The sequence below is a fragment of the Marmota marmota genome, unplaced genomic scaffold (assembly GCF_001458135.2).
Source record: "Marmota marmota marmota unplaced genomic scaffold, marMar, whole genome shotgun sequence".
Lineage (NCBI taxonomy): Eukaryota > Metazoa > Chordata > Mammalia > Rodentia > Sciuridae > Marmota > Marmota marmota.
This window is the reverse complement of record NW_025999962.1, coordinates 7515210-7534239: the sequence shown is the minus strand read 5'-3', so window position 1 is coordinate 7534239 and position 19030 is coordinate 7515210. Positions and strand designations below refer to the sequence as shown.

The 19030-nt window shown below is 41.1% G+C and overlaps 1 protein-coding gene across 1 annotated transcript in view; it reads left to right on the top strand.

Annotated features, from left to right (window-relative positions):
- The first annotated feature begins 6304 nt into the window (after nucleotides 1-6304).
- Nucleotides 6305-19030, top strand: part of Grap2 (GRB2 related adaptor protein 2) — a 66636-nt gene continuing 53910 nt past the window's right edge. The window contains exon 1 of the mRNA XM_048802980.1: nucleotides 6305-7053. The gene's annotated coding sequence lies outside the window, so the exon portion shown is untranslated. The remainder of the gene's footprint in view (nucleotides 7054-19030) is intronic.

The following is a 19030-nucleotide window of genomic DNA, read 5'->3' as shown; positions in this document are numbered from 1 at the left end:
AGAAGGAAAGGAAGGAAAGGAAGGAAGGAAGGAAGGAAGGAAGGAAGGAAGGAAGGAAGGAAGGAAGGAAAGAAGGGAGGGAGGGAGGGAGGGAGGGAAAGGAAGGAAGGGAGGGAGGAGGAAAGAAAGAAAGAAAAGAATGGAATANAAAGACAGAAAAGAGAAAGAAAGATGGAGGGAGGGAAAAGAAAAGAAAAGAAAAAAGAATTGGGAATAAGGGATGGAGGAGCCGGATGGACTATCCAAAGATTTAGAACAATACTGGCAAAAGCAGCTATGAGGCTGCGTGCCCAGAGCCATCGCTGGAATGATGCATTTAGGGTAGTGTAGGAGAGAGCAGCTCTTGTTTTGCACGGGTTCTGCCTACGACTTGAGTTTGACTCAGGAGGACGCAAGCTCTGGCCGAGAGTAAAGGAGAATAATCAGAGAGAGTATCACTGCATTAGGAAGTGTTACTACTTCGATGGGGGTGGGGGGCGGTGCAATAGGAAGAGAAACTTCTTTGAGACCTAAATATGTGTTCATTAATCCATTCAATTAATAAATTCCCAGGGCTTACCCTGTGGCAGACTCCATCCTAGGAGGAGTAACAGGAAAACCAGTGCATAAGACCTGTCCCTGCCCACTGAAATCAACAGTGACACCTAAGACCTCATCTCCCTGCTTTAATTAGCATTCAAAAAGCACGGTTTTGAGGTCTTGCTCTGCCATTTGCAAGTTAAGGCTTAATGACTCTGAGCCTGTTTCCTCATCTGCTGCTTCAGGAATAATCCACAGGACTGTGAACAGAAAGAACGGAGAGGTATGGAAAGAAATTTTAAACAACAGAAGGTAGAAGCCGAGAGAGAATCAACTTCCTGCAGACACGGCCTTCTCTTGGCAATCCTTTCAGAGTGACCACTGTGTATGGTGGGCCCGCTGCCCGCCTCTCGGCCACCATCCCAGCCACCGCCAAATGCTGGGGCACGGTTTCCTGCAGAGGGGAACCTGGGCCACGGGGAACCTTCCAGAAGAAGGGCAGGCCATGATGGCGACCTGCAGCAGGGACCTTCCCTCACACGAACGCTGCCTGGGAGCCCCAGGGCCCTCCTGTGCCCGGCCCGCACAGGCCCGGGCTGCTGGCAGGGAATCAGGGGCGGGATGGCGGCCAGGACCCTCCAGCCCCTCTCCCACCGCACCCCATTACCTCAGGGAAGGTGCCAGCCGAGGCCCCGGGACCCTTTCCCGCTCAAATTCAAACCATCAGGTGCCGGGGGGCACCTGCTCCAACCCAGCGGAAGCTTCCACGCCCTCACTCACTTCCGGTTCCGGTCTTCCTCACTTCCGGTACCGCCCCATCCGGGCCTCGAGGCGATAGATGGCAGAGGCCGAAGGGCCCAGCCGGAGGGTGTGAAGCAAACGTCTTTCCAGTCTGTCTGGTTGTGTCGCTGCCCTTTTTTCCTTACGAAGACTAAAGTCTTACTATTTGTATGACTAGTGAGATTCTAACTGACTAGAAATGTCACCCACTGGCGCTGATGGCCACCTCGACGACAGAGACTTGAACAGAGACATAGTGAATAATGAACAGAGACAAGCGCAAAGTGCATGCAATGGGCGGCCATGGAGAGCCTCCATGGACAGCCTCCATCGGGAGCCTCCAGTGGCTGAGGACTTGGCGCCCCGCCGAGAGGCAGCCATTGGTACATAAGGCTGATCTGCCGTGAGCACCTGCTTAGTGCCAGGCAGTCAGGAACCTGAGATAAAACACAGCCCGTGCCAAATGAGTTCACAGGCCCCTGGAGGTGACAGGCACCCTCACCGAAGAATGTGACAAGGTACGTATAGCATAATAACAGAGGAAAGAGCATCTAATTCTGCCCAGGAATCTAAGGGCAGGTTTCGTGGATTGAATCTTTAAGGAACTCCCTATCCGGGGAGTTCACTGGATAGACAAAGTAGAAGAGGACGTAGAGGCAAAAGACGCATCATGTGTGAAGGCCTGAAAGCCCAGAGAACCTATGATCTTGGTAAAACTCCAAGTACTGTAGTTACCATGCCTGCCGCAAAGCTATTAGTGGAACAGTGGAAGGAGATGAAGTGGCAGAAATCAGATCCTGAAGAATCTTGTCCACACTACTAGGTGATTTTATCCAGCAGGCATTGAAAATAGAATCAAGCCCATGTTTTAAAACACCTTGGTGAGTGAGTGGAATACTGATTAGGATGGGAGGAGAAGACTTAGAGGATAGGAAAATGCTTAGTAGTTAAAATTTACATGTTCAGCTTCTAGTACTTCAGTTGTGATTATAGTAATGGCCAACATTGTCGGTACTGACATGTAAGCAGGTAAGTACAATATAAAATGAAAGGAGGTGTGAAAGAAGTCGGTGTGTTTGAAATACTATATAGCGGGCCACAATGCAGAGTAATGGAGGTAGGAGCCAGAGGCATAATGAAATGGTGGCCTAAGAAACAGATAGTTCAGGGCTTTCAATGACATACTAAGGTATTTGGATTTTATGCAATGAAGTAGTGGGGGACAAACAGCAAGTGTGTGATACATTAAGTTATAGTTGATGAAGATTTCCTACATACCTCTTATTTACATTTTAAAGGAGTCCTGAAACGTAGGCGTTTTTATCCCATTCTACAGATAGGAAGCTGAGTTTGGGAATATGCATTCATTCTACATTACTGAGCACCTGCATGTGCTAGCCACTATAGTGAGCCATGAGGATATAAGGAAATCAGCAAGTTTAAATAAATTGTCACGAAAAAGACAGGCATAGTCAGAAAAGGCTTCCTGGAGGAAATGAGATTAAACTGTTTGTAGGAATAAACAGGTTGTAAGAATTTTTCTGAATGTTTAACAACCAAGTGATTTCTTTGGAACTTAAACCCAAATCTCCTGTGTCCAATTCTGTGCTCTTTCCCCTGCTTGAAAGACCAATCTTTGGTCCTTGATTGTGAATTCTGTTGACATTCTTAGTCGCAATTCTACCTGTTTTATTTTGAGGTCAGAGATTCCAATTTTTTTTCTTTTTAAACCCATTTTCTCTTTTTAGAATGAATTTCTGCATGTTTGAAAAATAGATTGGAAGCAGAACAGAGGAATTGGAAGAAGAACAGAATGTTATAAGAGTTCTGGCAATAAGTGTTGAAGGCTGAACTAAAACAGAACAGAAGTCCCCTGTTATCCACAGTTTCAAATTCAGTAGTTTTAGTCACCCACAGTCAACTGTGGTCCAAAAATATGGAATGGAAAATTCTAGAAATAAACAATGCAAATTTAAAATTGCATGCCATTCTGAATAGCATGATGAAATCTCTCACCATCCCACTCCATCCCACCTGGGACATGAAACATCCTTTTACCAGCGTATGCATGCTGTATATGCTACCCGTCCATTAGTCACTTAGTAGCTGTGTTGATTATCAGATGAACTGTTGTGCTATTACAGTGCTTGTGTTCCAGTAACCCTTCATAGTAACCTAAGGCTATGTCACAATGCCTAGGTCATTCACTTCATTTCATGATGTAGTCATGGTATCATCTCACATCATCACAAGAAAAAGAAGATGAGCACAGTAGAATATTTTTAGAGAGAGAGACCATATTCACATTACTTTTATTACAGTATATTATTTTAATCTGCTATTAATAGTTACTTCTGTGCTTGCTCCCTTAATATCTAGATCCAACGCAATAGTCAGAGCGAGCCTTTAAAAATCTAAAACCCAAGTCAGTTTACATCACTCCTGAGTTCAGAATCTTCCATTGGCTCCCATCTCACTCAGAGGAAAGTCCAAAGGCCTTACCATGGCCAGCCATTCCCTGATGTTCTGTCCACTCCTCAACCTCCTCCCAGCTGTTCTCCACCTTGCTGTTTGTCTCAAGCCTGCCTCCACCTTCAGGCTTTGCAACAGCAAATCCCCACACCTGAAAAGCCATTCCCACATGTCTACAGGGCTGGCTTCCTCACTGTCTTCTGGTCCTCTTAAACATCTTTTGATCTCCCAACATAAAATTGCACACCCCCATCCCCGTCTCAGCCACACTACTTACCGCTCTCACCCTGCTTTATCTTTCTCAGGACACTAGCATACATATCGTTTATCCCTTTACCAGAATGTAGGATCCAGAAGGGAGAAGACTGTTATGTTCACTGGTATATTACCAGCACCTACAGCAGGCCTAACACAGAGAGGGTGTGCAAACTTCATTTATTGAATGAATAAAAAGAAAATGTCTGAATCCATACTATCAAATCAGCAGTGTACATTTTATCATAAAGTTAAACTAAGCATAATTATATGTAAGAAGTTCTGCTATGCCAGGCATGGGAACACACACCTATAATCCAGTGGCTAAGGAGGCAAAGGCAGAAGGATACAAGTTTGAGGCAGCCTGGGCAACTAAGAGAGACCCTTTTCAAAATTAAAAGTTAAAAAAGGGCTGGGGATGTAGCTCAGCAGTAAAGCATCCCTGGGTACAATTCCTAGTACCACAAAAAAAAAAGTTCTGATATTGATGGTGATCCTTTAGAAGGAACTGCTAAAAATTTTTAAACAAGTATGGTTTTGAATAAACTTTCTCCATTGTGGATAAGTGATATTTCATATATCCCTGAATCCTCCCAATTACCAGCTATTTTTCTCAGTGTCTAATGGTGAGGACTGAAGTGCTAACATATTCACATTAGGGTCTTTATTCGTAGGCTGTGCCTTTGTACTTGTTCATTAGAGAGCCATCATGAAATAAGCCACCAACATAGCCCTCCTCCCCTCCCACTGTGCTGTGTAACACAGCTGCCAATCAATTATTACCAAAATAAGTTCTCTTTGAGATTCTTCTGTTCTGCACTCTGCCTCACACTTAAAGGGGGAGGGATTATATTCTTTCTGCTGTGAGGGGGGGAGCACCCTGTGAAAAAATTAGCTTCCCCTTGAGGGTACAAGCTGAAAACCCCCTGATACTTTCTGTATGGCACCAATTAAACATTTTCCCTTCCTTTCCACTTCTCAGCCATGGAAGTTTAAGGATTCACTGTTCAACACTTTAAACGACTGACTTGGGAACCGCTGAAGAATAAGGATTTCAGTGTTCAGAAACTTGGCAATGGAGCTTAATATGATGATGGAAACTAAAAATGTCCTTAGACCATGAAGGCTGGAGAATATAGAGGCCAATGATCAGATGTTATTGTTTTAAAATCAGCAACTAGATTTTTTTTTCTTTAAAATGTCTATTTTTATAACATATAGGAATAGTGGGTATCCCATTCAGATGTAACTTGGATTTAAGAAAATCAGCCAAATTTGCATTAATAAAAAGAAAGCACATTATGAAGGAGTTAGGAGTAGCAAATGCTTCTTTTTTTTAAATGTTTTTCAGACTATTTTTTTAAAAAATATATTCATTTATTTATTTATTATATTCATTTATTTATATGTGGTGCTAAGGATTGAACTCAGGGCCTCACATGTGCTAGACAAGCACTCTACCACTGAGCCACAACTCCAGCCCCAAATTGCTTCCTTTAACTAACTCTATATTTACTGAGCATCTACTCTAAACAAAGTACCTTACTGATTCTACCAGATTCCTTCTTTCATATTTCAATAAAAATATTAAGCAGTTATGACCAAGGGGAAAAGGCTCTTTAAAAAGTAAACCTTGACAGGGGACTGGGGGGGAAAGAAGGGAGCTGGGAATGGGAAAGACAGTAGAATGAATCAGCATAACTTTCCTATGTTCGTGTATGAATACACGACCAGTGTAGCTCCCCATCAATCACAAGATTGGGAAGTTATTCTCCATGTATGTATGATATGTCAAAATACATTCTACTGTCATGTATAACTAAAAAGAACAAAGGGAAAAAAAAGTAAATCTTGAGCACAGTTTATGTATAAAGGGTCACAGAGATATAAAAGGATGGCACCTCAAAATGCAGAAATGCAGAATAAAATTTTAGAGCCCCCAATTGAGTTTTATATGAAACCTTCCCTCCTTCTTGGGATTCCAGAGACTAATGCTGGAAACATCCCTGGAGCCAATATTTCCCTCTTCATCTTGGGTCCAGCCTCCAAACTCTGAAGGGCTCCACTAAGCAAATAGCATTGTGTCTAATTTTATGCACAATATGCATGTTGACAATCCCTTTTGTAGCATGAGCAAAAAGAAAGGAAGAGGCCTTCTCAGGTGGCAGTTGATATGGGGGGAGGGTGAGTTGTACATTTGAAGGTAAGAGCTAAGGAAGTCGTCGAAGGTGACAAAAGTCAATGAGTTGTTCTTAAAATCCCAGAAGGCCTCAGTCCAACCTGCTGACAGAGTCAAATCCAGAAATCTTAGGGGCAATCCTTGCTAATGCCAGACAGTGTGGATTGTGGCAAACCTGATTCATAGCTTTTTTGGTCAAGAGTCCTAGTATGAGCTGGAAAGTAATGTTATGGGCTGAATCCACATTTTCTCTGAGATTTTACCACTGTGCTTATTCAAGGCTGATTTCAAATGTTTCTCCTCACAGCCTTCCTGCTTCTCTGGATGCAAGGACCTACTCATAGAAAATGAGGATTTTCCTTAAAGGCAAACAGCACCGTGCTGATGGACCATGTCCAGGGTTCGAAATTTTCCTATGTGAACGTAAGTATTCAGAGGAGATATTGTTAAAATTGAAACCAGTCATAAAGAAGCAAAAGTGTTTCGGTGAACCTCCTGCATTTTAGTTCAACTCTGGCAGCAAGAAAACAAAACCACATAATCTAAGGCTCACACCCAACTCTCTGCAGCCGGGTATCTGCTAGTTCCTGTGTGGTTTGCCTATAGACTGCAGGGCGGTCTGGGGGTAGTTTGGAGGAAAGAGTAAGCGGCCCGGAGGAGGAGACGGCGTTGATGGATCTGTAAGCTTGCACCCCTCTCTGTGGTACTTGGAAGAAGGCACAAGGTGGATCTGTACTCTGAAATGCAAAAGTTTTGATGTTTGAATTCATCTTCCTGCTCGCAAGAGAGGATTCTAATAACGCAGTGTCAAAGCCAAGAAACAAACTCAACCTCTCCTCTTCTAAAAGGTATGTCATCATACAACCTCAATATGCATCTTCTAGAAACCTTGAGCCATTTTATGACTTACAGAATGTTCTCCCCTACTCAAATCTAATTAAAATGAATCCCATGGGGCTTTCTATATTGCTTTTAATATTTTAGTCAATCAGCTAAGTTCTCTAAATCTTTTGCAGTGGCAATATTTGTGATGCTAGGACTTGACTTCTATCAGATACACCAGGGAAGACTTGGTCTTCACTCAGCCCAGAACAAAAACTTCCACTAATTGGCTTCAGAGCCATCTCAGAGAAAGACTTCGGAAGCTGGGGTCACGCAAGTCAAATTCCACTTCGCCGTAGTCAGCCTTGAATCCAAATTGGGGAGCAGGAGGTGGTAGAGGGCTGAGCAGCAATGAACGAACACCAGACTCTGAGGGCAGGTCTCTGTGTGCTCAAATTGCCGTTTGTCAGTATTTATGTTCCCTTTACAAAGAACTCCAGTTTGTGTTCCTTTACAAAAAGAAAACTTTCCATTGAAATATATTTGGAGAGAGTATTGTCTATCTTTGTCTCTTTATTAATAGTTAGGCTATTCTGACTGTCTCCAATTGAGGTGTCCAGTTTAAAGATAGCTCCTTTAAGCTCTTTGTCCTCAACTGTTCTGAACGTGGGGAGATATTCCAACAACTTCACTAACTTAAAAGTTATTATAGTTATATGCTTTGAATTAGGCCGTTGAATTTGGCTCAAATAAAGTATATGTAATTTTTTGTACTTTATTGAAAACACATCACTAGATAAATTAGAGATGTTAGGATCTAAAAATTCAATGAAAAATTTTTATGTGCAAATATTACCTCAGGACAGGACACTTCAGGTCAAAGAATCTTTTGTTCTTTGCAACTACAGTTTTCCTAAAAGTTCTTTATTGCATATCTTTCTTTTCTTATTTTTGTTTTCAAAAAGAACATTAATTTAAAATACTTTCCTTTAATAACTTGATATTGTGTATACAAAACTTTGTGTTTATAGAATAATTTTAAAGTGATCCTCTGCCTAAATCATCCACTATTAAAAAACACAATGTAAATAGAGAACTATGTAAGTGCATTTAATTTTTTTAAAATTGTGATTTGTATTTTTTTCAAGAATTTTCTGTTCTTTTTGTAAAAGAGAGTTGGCTCTATGTCATTGACTAAAACTACCCTTTAGAGTCAACTTTAAGTGTCTCCCATATAGTAAACTATAATCTTATTTTCCCTAAATTGTAATAGCTTTTATCTTTTTGAAAATACTTTAATGAGCAGAACAGGAGGTGACTGATCTGTTCAATATGAATAAATATTTCTGCTAATATATTATCTCTTTGAATATCTTCCACATTGTGAAAGTCCCCCCCCCCTTTTTTTTTTTATTTCAACGGTTCTACCTCTACCTCATAGGAGTGGTGTAGGAATAAATGAGTTAATGTAGACACAGAGTACTTCAACAAAAAGGCAAGATGACATCATTATTATTTCTTTGAATCCTGATCACTTTCTTCCCATCTCTTATACAAAATTCATCTCACTCACTGGCTGAGATCATCTCTTCTGGAACCATTGCCTTCTTTGAGGCGGAAAATGATCCTAATTCCCATATGCTTATTGATTCCCAGAGCATAACAACCTGCTGGTGTTGGAAGCTTAAAGGGCTCATGCCTGAATTTGAGCAGAACTTGCCTCTTTTCCTGGGTCAAGAAAAGTCTGTCATTATTCAAAAATATGTCATTAAGGGTGATTCCATCAGGATTTCTTAAGTAAGTAACAGCGGCTGCTGGATTAACCATAGGTCAGACTGTTCACGATCATGCTCCTAAAACAAACTTGAAACTTGATCAAGAATCTTCATGAGCTTAGTTATTTGAACCAACGATTGGGGGAGTTTGGCCACCATTTTGTCCATCTGAAGTCTCACCCAGTGTCTCTTAATCCGTAAAGGAGCAACTCAGCCTCATGTGTCTCTCCTTTCATTCTTCTTTCCTTTCTTTTTTTTTTGTCTGTGCCACTTGGCCATTCTCAGTAAAGTATAGCCTCATTTAACAAACATTTAACAGCATTTATTGAGATATTAAGATATTAGCTATGTGCCAATACTATGTGCCATGATCTGCATTAGGTACTGAGTTCTCTTCAACAATACTTTTCAATAAAGTTGAGCCAATAGAAATTCAGTAAACATTTTTTTTTTTCTTTTTGGTACCAGGGATTGAACCCAGGGGCGCTTAACCACTGAACCACATCCCCAGCCCTTTTTATTCTTTATTTTGAGACAGGGTCCCATTAAGTTACTTAGGGCCTTGCGGAATTGCTGAGGCTGGCTTTGAACTTGTGATCCTCATGCCTCAGCCTCCTGAGTTGCTGGGATTGCAAGCACATGCCACCTTTCCCAGCTTTTAAAGTAGTTTTTTACAGTATGAATTTATAGACAAAAATTTTAGAGAATTAAAAGTAATTATTGCAAAGAACTTGGTGGTAAAACTCTTGTTCTCCAAAGGTGTAAGATATTTATCTTATAAAGTAAATAAAATGTCTAAATTTTAAGAAAATTTGAAATATTAGTACAATGAATATCTCTCTACTTATCACTTAGGTTCAACAACTGCTAACTTTTTGTTCCATTTCCATGTATTTCTTTCTGAATGTTTATAGAATAATTTAAAAGTGATCCTCTGTCCAAAAGCATTCACTATTAAAAATACAATGTAAATCACAGGTAAAATGAAACTTCTCTCCTAAATAATTCATACACATCTAAGAATAAGGACAGTTTTCTATGTAATCACAATACCTCGTTATACCTAAGACAATGAATAATAATTTCTTAATATCATCTAATAGCTAGTCTACATTTAACCTTCTCCATTTGTCCCCCAAATACCTCTTACACAGGATCCAATTTATTTTTTAATTTTATTTATTTATTTACTTATTTATTTATTTTGAGTACCAGGGATTGAACTCAAGGGCACTCAACCAGCCCTATTTTTTCTATTTTACTTAGAGACAGAGTCTCACTGAGTTGCTTAGCATCTCGCTAAGTTGCTGAGGCTGGTTTTGAATTTGAGATCCTCCTTCCTCAGCCTTCCAAGCTGCTTCCAAGTATTACAGGTGTGCATCCCAGCACCCAGCTGGGATCCAATTTTTTAAAAGTAAAAACATATTTTGTTATTTGGTTTTATATCTTATTATTCAGCACTGGATTTTTTTTTTTTTTAACTGTTAGGCCAGTTATTTGGCAGAATGTCAATGTTCTGCATTGGTTGTTACTTCATGGTTAATACCCTCTTTATTTCATGTAAAACTCCAAGGTAGGACTGAACATACAACTAGGTTTTGGTTGAGCATTCTTTACAAGGTGCCACAGGGTGCTCCATATTGTGTCCTCCCAGGAGGCACAGAATACCAGGTTGTCACCCTAGCCATGGTGCTAAGTTGATCATGGCTCAAGGCAAAGAGTGCTCAAGGCACTCTTTCCTTGTAAAGGTACTTCACCCCCTTTTACGATCAGCAAGTAATCAGAGGGGGTCACACTTTGGCACTATGGTAATATCCCAAAAAACACACACCCACTGATTTTAGGTGATAATCCTTTGTCTAAATCAATTATTCCATTGGTGGTCACATATATATTTTATACACTTGGGTGAGGGATAAAACAGAAATTCATCATTTGCAGCATCAGCTGCAGCTGTAAGTATTTATGGAGTACAAGAATTCAGATGGTTAATAATAGGAATAATAGGTAACACTGACTGAGCACTTGCCATGGAGTCAGACAGCCTGAGTTTGAGCCCAAGCCTGCACTTACCCAGTGAACTGGACAAGTTTCAATCTGCGTTTAGTTTTCTTAAGCTACAAAATGAGAGTAATAGTGATATCTATTTCATAGGATGTTTTGAAGATTAAATAATTTATACAATTTCCCAACACAATGTGGTATTGTTATTATTATCATTTTCATAATTATTAGCCATGCATTGATCTAACACTCTGCAGGTATTAATTTGTTTACTTCTCCTGGCACAGTGAAGACAGTGCTTCTATTAGCCTTCTTTCACAAATGAGAAAACTGAAGATATAAAGAGGTCAACTACCTGGCACAGGTTTCCTGAACTAGTAGATGGGTAGAGCCAGGATCTGAACCCAGGCAATCTGATTCCAGAGCATTCTCTCTGAAATCTGGTGTGTGGTATGAGGACTGATGCTAATGGAACTGAGTGGAAATCAGCAACAGGGTCCCCCCACCACACACACCCTCGCCCCCATCCTCCCCCCTCAACACAAACACTCACACACACACATCCTCCCCACCTACCCACCCACATTCCCCACATACATACACATTCCCAGGTTTGAAGTTATTGAAAATCTGAGCGCATTGCTACCAAAACACACTCTAGGTTGCCTTCATCTGAATAAGAATAGCATTCTATTAAGCATGATAATTATACATGTTGCATTTACATAGCTTAAAGCCCCGTGTAAGAAACTTCAAACATAAATAGAAGTGAAAAGAGTCAAGATGGAGGAAAAGGAAGTTGTTGGAAGAAAAAAAAATCTGAAAGGAATAATACAGGAGGGGAGTTATGAGGCCTCAGAGCCTCAGGGCAGAAGATGGTATTTTGATAGAGTCAGGATGGAGGAAAAAATCATGGTCATTTTTCACATTCCTGTACTATAGAAGATTTTACCACTAAAACACCAGAGTATAAGCCTTGTCAGATTTATGGAATAAGGCACTGGGTTTCTCATGGGAGGATGGATGGGCATTGTTAGCAGGTGACTTTCTGGCTGGTGATCTCCTAGGGTACTCAGTGAGTCAGTCAGTGGCTTCTGAAACAGCTTTATCCAGAAAGAGCCTTACAAAGGAGGTACTGGCCCTTGCCCCTTCATTAGCATGACAAAAGGGTTCCAGTGCTGTGCCAAGTCTAATCCACTCCTTAAATTGCCATTATAGAAAGCTCTCAAGTGTAATTTTCTAAAGAGAACCAAAAATAAGCGAGGGAAAGAAAATCCGGCATTAATAATGTTTTTATGCATTTCAAACACAGTCATCCTAAATTGGTTCTGCCTTTTTATGTTTTTTAATGAAAAACAGCCTAATTGATCAATGGTCATGAATAATACTTTCTCATTTGTTTTTCTCTACACCCCTCAGCCTTTGAGAGCCACAGGCTGGATGTGTGGGCCTACAAATGGTTTACAACTTGTGTCTTTTGTCTAGTGCTTTATGGGAAAATACTGGAAACAAACCACTGAGAACTCTGTAGGAACTCAGTAAATAATAGGTAGATAGTTCTCTGGTTAAATATGATTTTAAAGAAAAATCTCTAGGAAATATTATTAGCACACAAGTAGGGGAAAACAGTCTGGTTGATTCATAATTTAAAGTTTCTATCCATCATTTTATAGGTCATAGATTTTAGCCCTTTAGGGAACAAAATATAAAGTCAGATAGCTAAAAAAGCTCTCCTCTTGCAAAGAGATTTGTTCTAAAAATACGGATTATAGAATCAGTTAGGCCAGCAGGAGGATCTCAACCATCCGTTAAATGTAAGAAATTTGTCAAATTTTAATACCTTCTAAGTTGATGGTCTGTATTCTGATATCCACTGCACATGGTTCTTACTGGTGATGGTTGGGGGTGGGAGGTGAGGGGTGGGGAGAGTGTCACTGACATGTTTGGGAAGCCAATAAAAGCTATGAAAACTGTCCCTGGGGTGGGGGAGCCCCTGTGCCTAGCTTCATCCTCAACAATTGTACCCCAAATTTCCCAGGTGCCATCTACATATGTTCAATAGGAAAAATGGCTTTATCTACAGTAACTCACACTAAACCCGATGGAGCTTCAGAACAGGTTTTCACACACTATCTCCTTTGATCCGGCTGTGGTCTTTGAGGTAGACACATCATATATTTTACCTCTCATTTTGCAGAGTGGGAAAACCAAAGCTGGACAAGGTTAAGTGACTTGTACAAGGTCATATTTCTGAAGTCTTCCAGGGCTTGGCCCAGGGCTGCTGGGCTGCGATTCAGGCTCCTCACCCCACGCAGCTCTGGGAATAGCATTCTTGAATACAGGAACCCGTGACAGGGCTTCTGCAAATCTGAATTCTGGCTCTACCGAGAACTACCTACGTGACCTTGAACAAACCACCTGACTTCCTTGGCCTCAGTTTCCTCCTCGGTCAAGTAAAAGGTCAGGCATGTTCTCTGAAGTCTTTGGTTTTTTGTTGAAGTCTTCCTAACCCACTAAGAGCAGAGGGAAATGACTTTTTCTGCCATGGACCGTGAGACCCTTTGCCCTTTTCCTGAAGGTCACAAAAGCTGGCATCCAGATCTTGGTGGATTCCTTTGCAGGTTCCAAATCCTATTAGAAGCAATAGATATCAATGGTGGCTTGTGTGTCACTCTGTTGGCCACCCCTCTGGCTGCAGGGCTATTTCATAGCAGCTGTCCTCTGCCCCTGTGCTGTGCATTGGGCAGACATACCACAGGATGTCATTACCCTGCAAGGGCAGTTAAGCGTGTCACATGGAAATAAACGATGCTGATGGACTTATTAGTATTGGTAGACCCTGTCCTTCTGAGGAGGTTGTTCCTTTTGAAGGACACCAGGACTTCTACCTGATTTTTCATTGTTAAGAGTAATATCTTTAATGTCCCTGCAATGGGCTTGGTCGTAGGAGACTCCTGAGAGGGTGTGCAGCTCTGCACACAGACGCTGAGAATAAGAAAGGACATAGCCACCTCTCCTCCTTGACTTTTGGACTGTTCAGGGCCACGTACGCTTTGCCTGGATAGGCTGGCACCTCAGTAGCCAGAAAGGTGGCCTCTCTATTTGTGATTAACAGCTGATGATAGGAAATTGGGGCTCTGCTTCTCAGCCTCTTGCTTTTTAAATTTATTAAGTGGATTTCAGGCTGACAAGTGGGGTCATATCCACTTCTTACAGATGAGTGTATAATTTGCTGTGTAGCGTGTCAGGTCCTTGGGCTGTGGGAGGCAATACTGTGATGGCAGAGGTTGCGTACAAACCCAGCTGCTCTCTTCCTTGTTCCACCCTCAGCCCTGCAGATAACTCAGTGTGGCCCATGCACTCCTATGTCCTTGAGCAAAGTGATAGCATTCTTTAACCCCCAGTACAAAGGACTTAGAAAATTCGTGCATTGCTACCCAAAAGCATTTGTTTATTTGTGATGTAATGTAAATATGCAGTATCTCACTTTTCTAAGATTTAGAACATGGTTCTTCCTTATTTAAGCAAACTCATTTTGTAGAAATTTTATTTTCTTAGATTGATTTTTTTTTTCTTTTTGCAGTGCTGGGATCAAACCCCAGACCTTATGCATGCTATATTCCCAACCCTAATATTTTTTACATAGACTACACAGTTCACATTAAGAACCAGGGACTGACTGTGTGATATTGTGACTTGACACTTTGTGTGCTGTAAATCTCCAGATAAATGAAGAAAGAGAAGGTATGGGTCTCTCCTAGCTGGAGAGAAATTCCCAATGCCTTAGAACAAGAGACATGAAACTTGTAGCCAGTAGGTTTTCTTTTTCTCTAGCATGGTAAAATTAAAATGTAAGAAAGTAAGATTTATTATCCAACCAACTTTGTCAGCTCATATTATTTCATAAAGTGAAGGGTCAATTCAGTATTATTATCATCAAGAGAGTACACTGTGATGCTTTGTCAAGTAGATGCTATAAAAAATTACCTGTCTGGTTACTTTAATTCATCTTTTGGCTATCGTCTGCAGAAATTCCCTCAGTCCCTAACTGACGGGTACCCAGATGTACTGAGAACATTTAGGGTAATAAATACAAAAACATAATAGAGTCCTTTTCCCTAAGGAACTTCTATCTCTTGGGGAAACTAGGACAAACAAAAGAAAATGCTACCGTAATACAGAACTCACAACAGGAGATGACAGTAAATGGCTAGAGTTGGGGGTTTTTAGAGAGGCTTCTTGGAGGAGGTGCTCCTGTAGGCGGAGAGAAAGGTGTATGCAAAGAGGCACAAATGCATCCACAAATTTTTAACACCTCAAGGAAATCGTGGGAGGAATAGGGTCTTATTCATTCACTGAAAAGGTTTATTTTGCAAACAAAGAAGCCCCTCATGAAATTTTTTTCCCCTGGAGATCCAGAATTAACCTGTACTTCAGGTTCTCTCCCAGATAGGCTGCTCTACCCGGCTCTACACATGCCTCCCAAAGTCTTCTTTTTCAAGCCTAAAATTTCTTGGTTCTTTTAGCCATTCCTCTTGTGTGGTTTTGCATGCTGCCATCCTTTTAAGTTCTCACCTCTGATGGGAGTACTCACCTCCAATTCAATTGTGGTGCCCAGAATGGAACAAACAAAACTTCTCCAGGAGTAGCCTGACAATGCAGAACACCATGGGGTGCCTGCCTCCCTTGATCTATACCCTATGCTTCTATTAATATGGTCCACAATTGCAATAGCCTTTTTGGCACTTATGTCACACTGCTGACTCATACTGAAATTGTGGTCAACAAACCCCATGGGTTCTCATGCATTACTCTTTTAAACCAGATTTTCTTATTCTGTAGTTATGCTGTTAATGTAAGGGGGCGGGGAAGACTCTAGGCACAGAGGTTTAAATGTAGTGACATTTATCCCTATTACACTTGATTGAATTGATAACAACCTGTCAAAATATTCCAGAGCTAGCACATTCACTCTCCTTTCTGGCAGGAGAGTACTTTTCTCGTGGTGTAGCAGCATAGCTAATCTCACACTGGATCCTGGACTCAAAAGCATCAGAACCCCCCTTATTCTCCCCTTCCCCTTCATAAATCTGCAACTCTGGACAAATCTGCATTTTTTTAGACAAAATAACGGACTTCAACCTTCCTAACTATAAAATAGGAACAAATGTGAATGCCAATTTACTTCCCAAGTATATGCAACAATGAGTCAGACGTCTGCAAAACCCTAAGCAAATGTTACTCATCGACAGTTATTATATCAGAAAAGGAAAAGTTTGTTTCAGACTCTCAACAGCTTTCAAAAATGTGATTATCCTTATCACTACACATTACAGTTAATGGGCAGTCATTTATGCAACTATTTTAAAGATATAACTGGGTTATCTGATTTGGGATTGTAGTAATATCCTGTGATGTTAATATAATTTTTGCATGAAATTATTCATAATTCAAGTAAATGCCACAGGCATTTCTTCTTTGCAAGACCCATCAGAAGTGACTCTTGAATTGTATGAGTACATGTGAATTAGAATTAGCCAAATGCGTAAAAACCCACACACTCTTATGGATTTGTCAAGTTCCTAGAGAGTCTCCAACACATCTATAAAGACTATATCCATTCTAAGTTAATAAGGAAATGGGGTCAGTGATGGATCGACATGAAGATTAAATAGCAATATCTTTTTTTTTTAGGTATTTCTGTCCGTTTTTTTTAATATCTTTATTTTGTTTTTATGTGGTATTGAGGATCGGAGCCAGCGCCCTGCGCATGCCAGGCGAGTGCGCTACCGCTTGAGCCACATCCCCAGCCTAATAGCAATATCTTTAAGCAAAAAAAAAAAAAAAACAAAAAACTATACTATAGGAAAAAATTAAACAATTTTTATGTAATTCTCTTCTCTCCAACCCCTCTACCACCCAACCCTACCCTAACCATACCATAGTCTTCTATTAGTAACAAAGTGAAAGACTTTTGGAAATGTAAGATCTTCATCTCTGGCTAAAGCAGAAAGCTCACAGGTAACTGTATAATTATAAATATACATATTTATAGAGCTAAGAGAAAATGCCATATTTCTAAACATTCCCCTGTGAACAGTTTTTGTTCATTCCAGAAAAATTCAGGAACATCCATATTTTTCTAGTCTGTCAAGAATTCAAATTTTAATGTTGCTCTTGTGATCTTGTAATTATGGAGTCCAAAGCCCCCCTGCCACCTGTCACCCATGATTGATAGCTTGACCTCCATAATTGATATAGCAAATGTGATCCCAGGAGCTTAGAAATGAGGACCTCAAGTTAAGTCTCCACCAATGCTCCAAAAAATAGAAGAAAGGAAGGAAAGAAGAAAAGAAGGAAGGAAATAACTCTCAGACTCTTCCTCAAACCTCAAAACTTGATTTTTAAAAAGATTTTCCTGGTGATTCTTGTACACAATAAAGCCTGGGAAGAACTTGTCTAGAGTTAAGATTTCTTTCCATTTTACCCATCAACTGCTTTGTGTTCCAATACAAAACACACAATCCCATGTGGTTTTAGGTAAGAGTGTAGTTATTAGTTCAAATTTTACCAAATTTAGCCAGGTGTGGTGGAGCTCGCCTGTAATTCCAGTGACTTGGGAGGCTGAGGCAGGAGGATCACAAGTTCAAGGCCAACCTCAGCAACTTGGGGAGAACTGGTCTCAAAATGAAAATTAAGTAGCTCAGTGGTAGAGTGGGTTCAATTCCCAGTATCACCAAAAAAAAAAAAAAAAATTCACAATCCATCCAGTTCTTTCCCAAATTATGTATAACTAGCTTTAAAGTACTTTTGCTTTCCTGGGTCCCTGTAGAGTAAAGTTTTCTCCACCACCCCACCCCAATCCCATGAGGGAGGGACATTTGGCAATGCCAGAGATACTTTTGGTCATCATAGGTTAATAAGGAAATGGGGTCAGTGATGGATTAGGAGACACTTTTGGTAGATAATTTGAGGGTGGGTAGAGTCCAGATGGCCCCCACACAACAAAGACTTTACTGCCCCCAAATCTCAGGGTGTGGAGGCTGAGAATTACTGTTGTAGAGAAAGACTCCAATGTGCAATTATATAAAGCTAGAATGCTGTAGGAGCCCAGCATGGTATGATATGGCCAGCAGAGAACATAGCAATGTCAGTGGCTGAGTGGCAGGAGTCTGGGGGACAGGAAGTAGAGAATTCTCCCACAGCCCTGTGCACAGTCAGCACAGTAACAGGGTTTGGGATCCAGGGATTAGGCACCAGGGGTGAAGCATAGGAGGGTTTTGGGGAGATGTAGCCTGGAGGGACAGACAGAGAATCTTTCTTTCCTAGAGCAATACTAGTTATGATCTCAAAATCATGTAAAACCCCCAAATCCAGAAACCATAGGAGAGCACCACGACAGATTTCAGGTAAATCCAGTAAGAAGGAAGTTAGCAGCAAGGCAAGAATCCCACTTACTAGAACTGGATGCCTTCCCGCCAGACCAGCAGCAGAGGTGACCTGATGCAAGGTCAGCTAAGTCACATCCAATGAGCTTCTTAAATCCCTGAGTCTACAGCACGCTTGGCTTGCAAGAAGCGGTCAAGTGCTTCTAGCTATGGAGGAAGATGGACAAGAAGCAAGCCAGGAGCTGACCCTGGCCACTGCAAAACTACAGGATAAGGAGTGGAACAGAACTCGGGAGGTCCTTCTCTCCTGCAGGGCACCTAAATCATTTTCAAAAGGTTATCTACTCTCAACTTTAAAATTTCCAGAGAAAGATTTCTTAAAGATCCATTGGTACCTTATAATCCATCTTAAGTCAAAACTGCTCCCCTACCCCTGACCCCAACCCCCCACCCCCGCATTGGGCTGAAAGCTGGCTTTCCTTCATCGCCTTACAACCCACGATGGTGAAGAACACCATGCGCCCTCTGCCACTGCCACGCACGAGCTTCTCTCTCCAGGCTGCGAACCTACACTCCGCAGCCATGTCCCCCTGGGAGGCTCTCCACCCTTTCATCCCTCTGTTCTCCTCTGGGCCTGCTCTGAGTCTTGCCTACTTAGTTACCACCTAAATGTATGTATTAAAATATATGTTGTGTGCAGACTGCTCTCCAACCAGGAAAAGCAAAGAAGGGAGAACATGAGAACACTCACAGCTTTGGCGGTCTCATTAGTCTCTTTCTTCTTTCTCCAAGGAGTTGTCAATCTTGGACAGGTTTACATTCTGGCCGGAGCAATA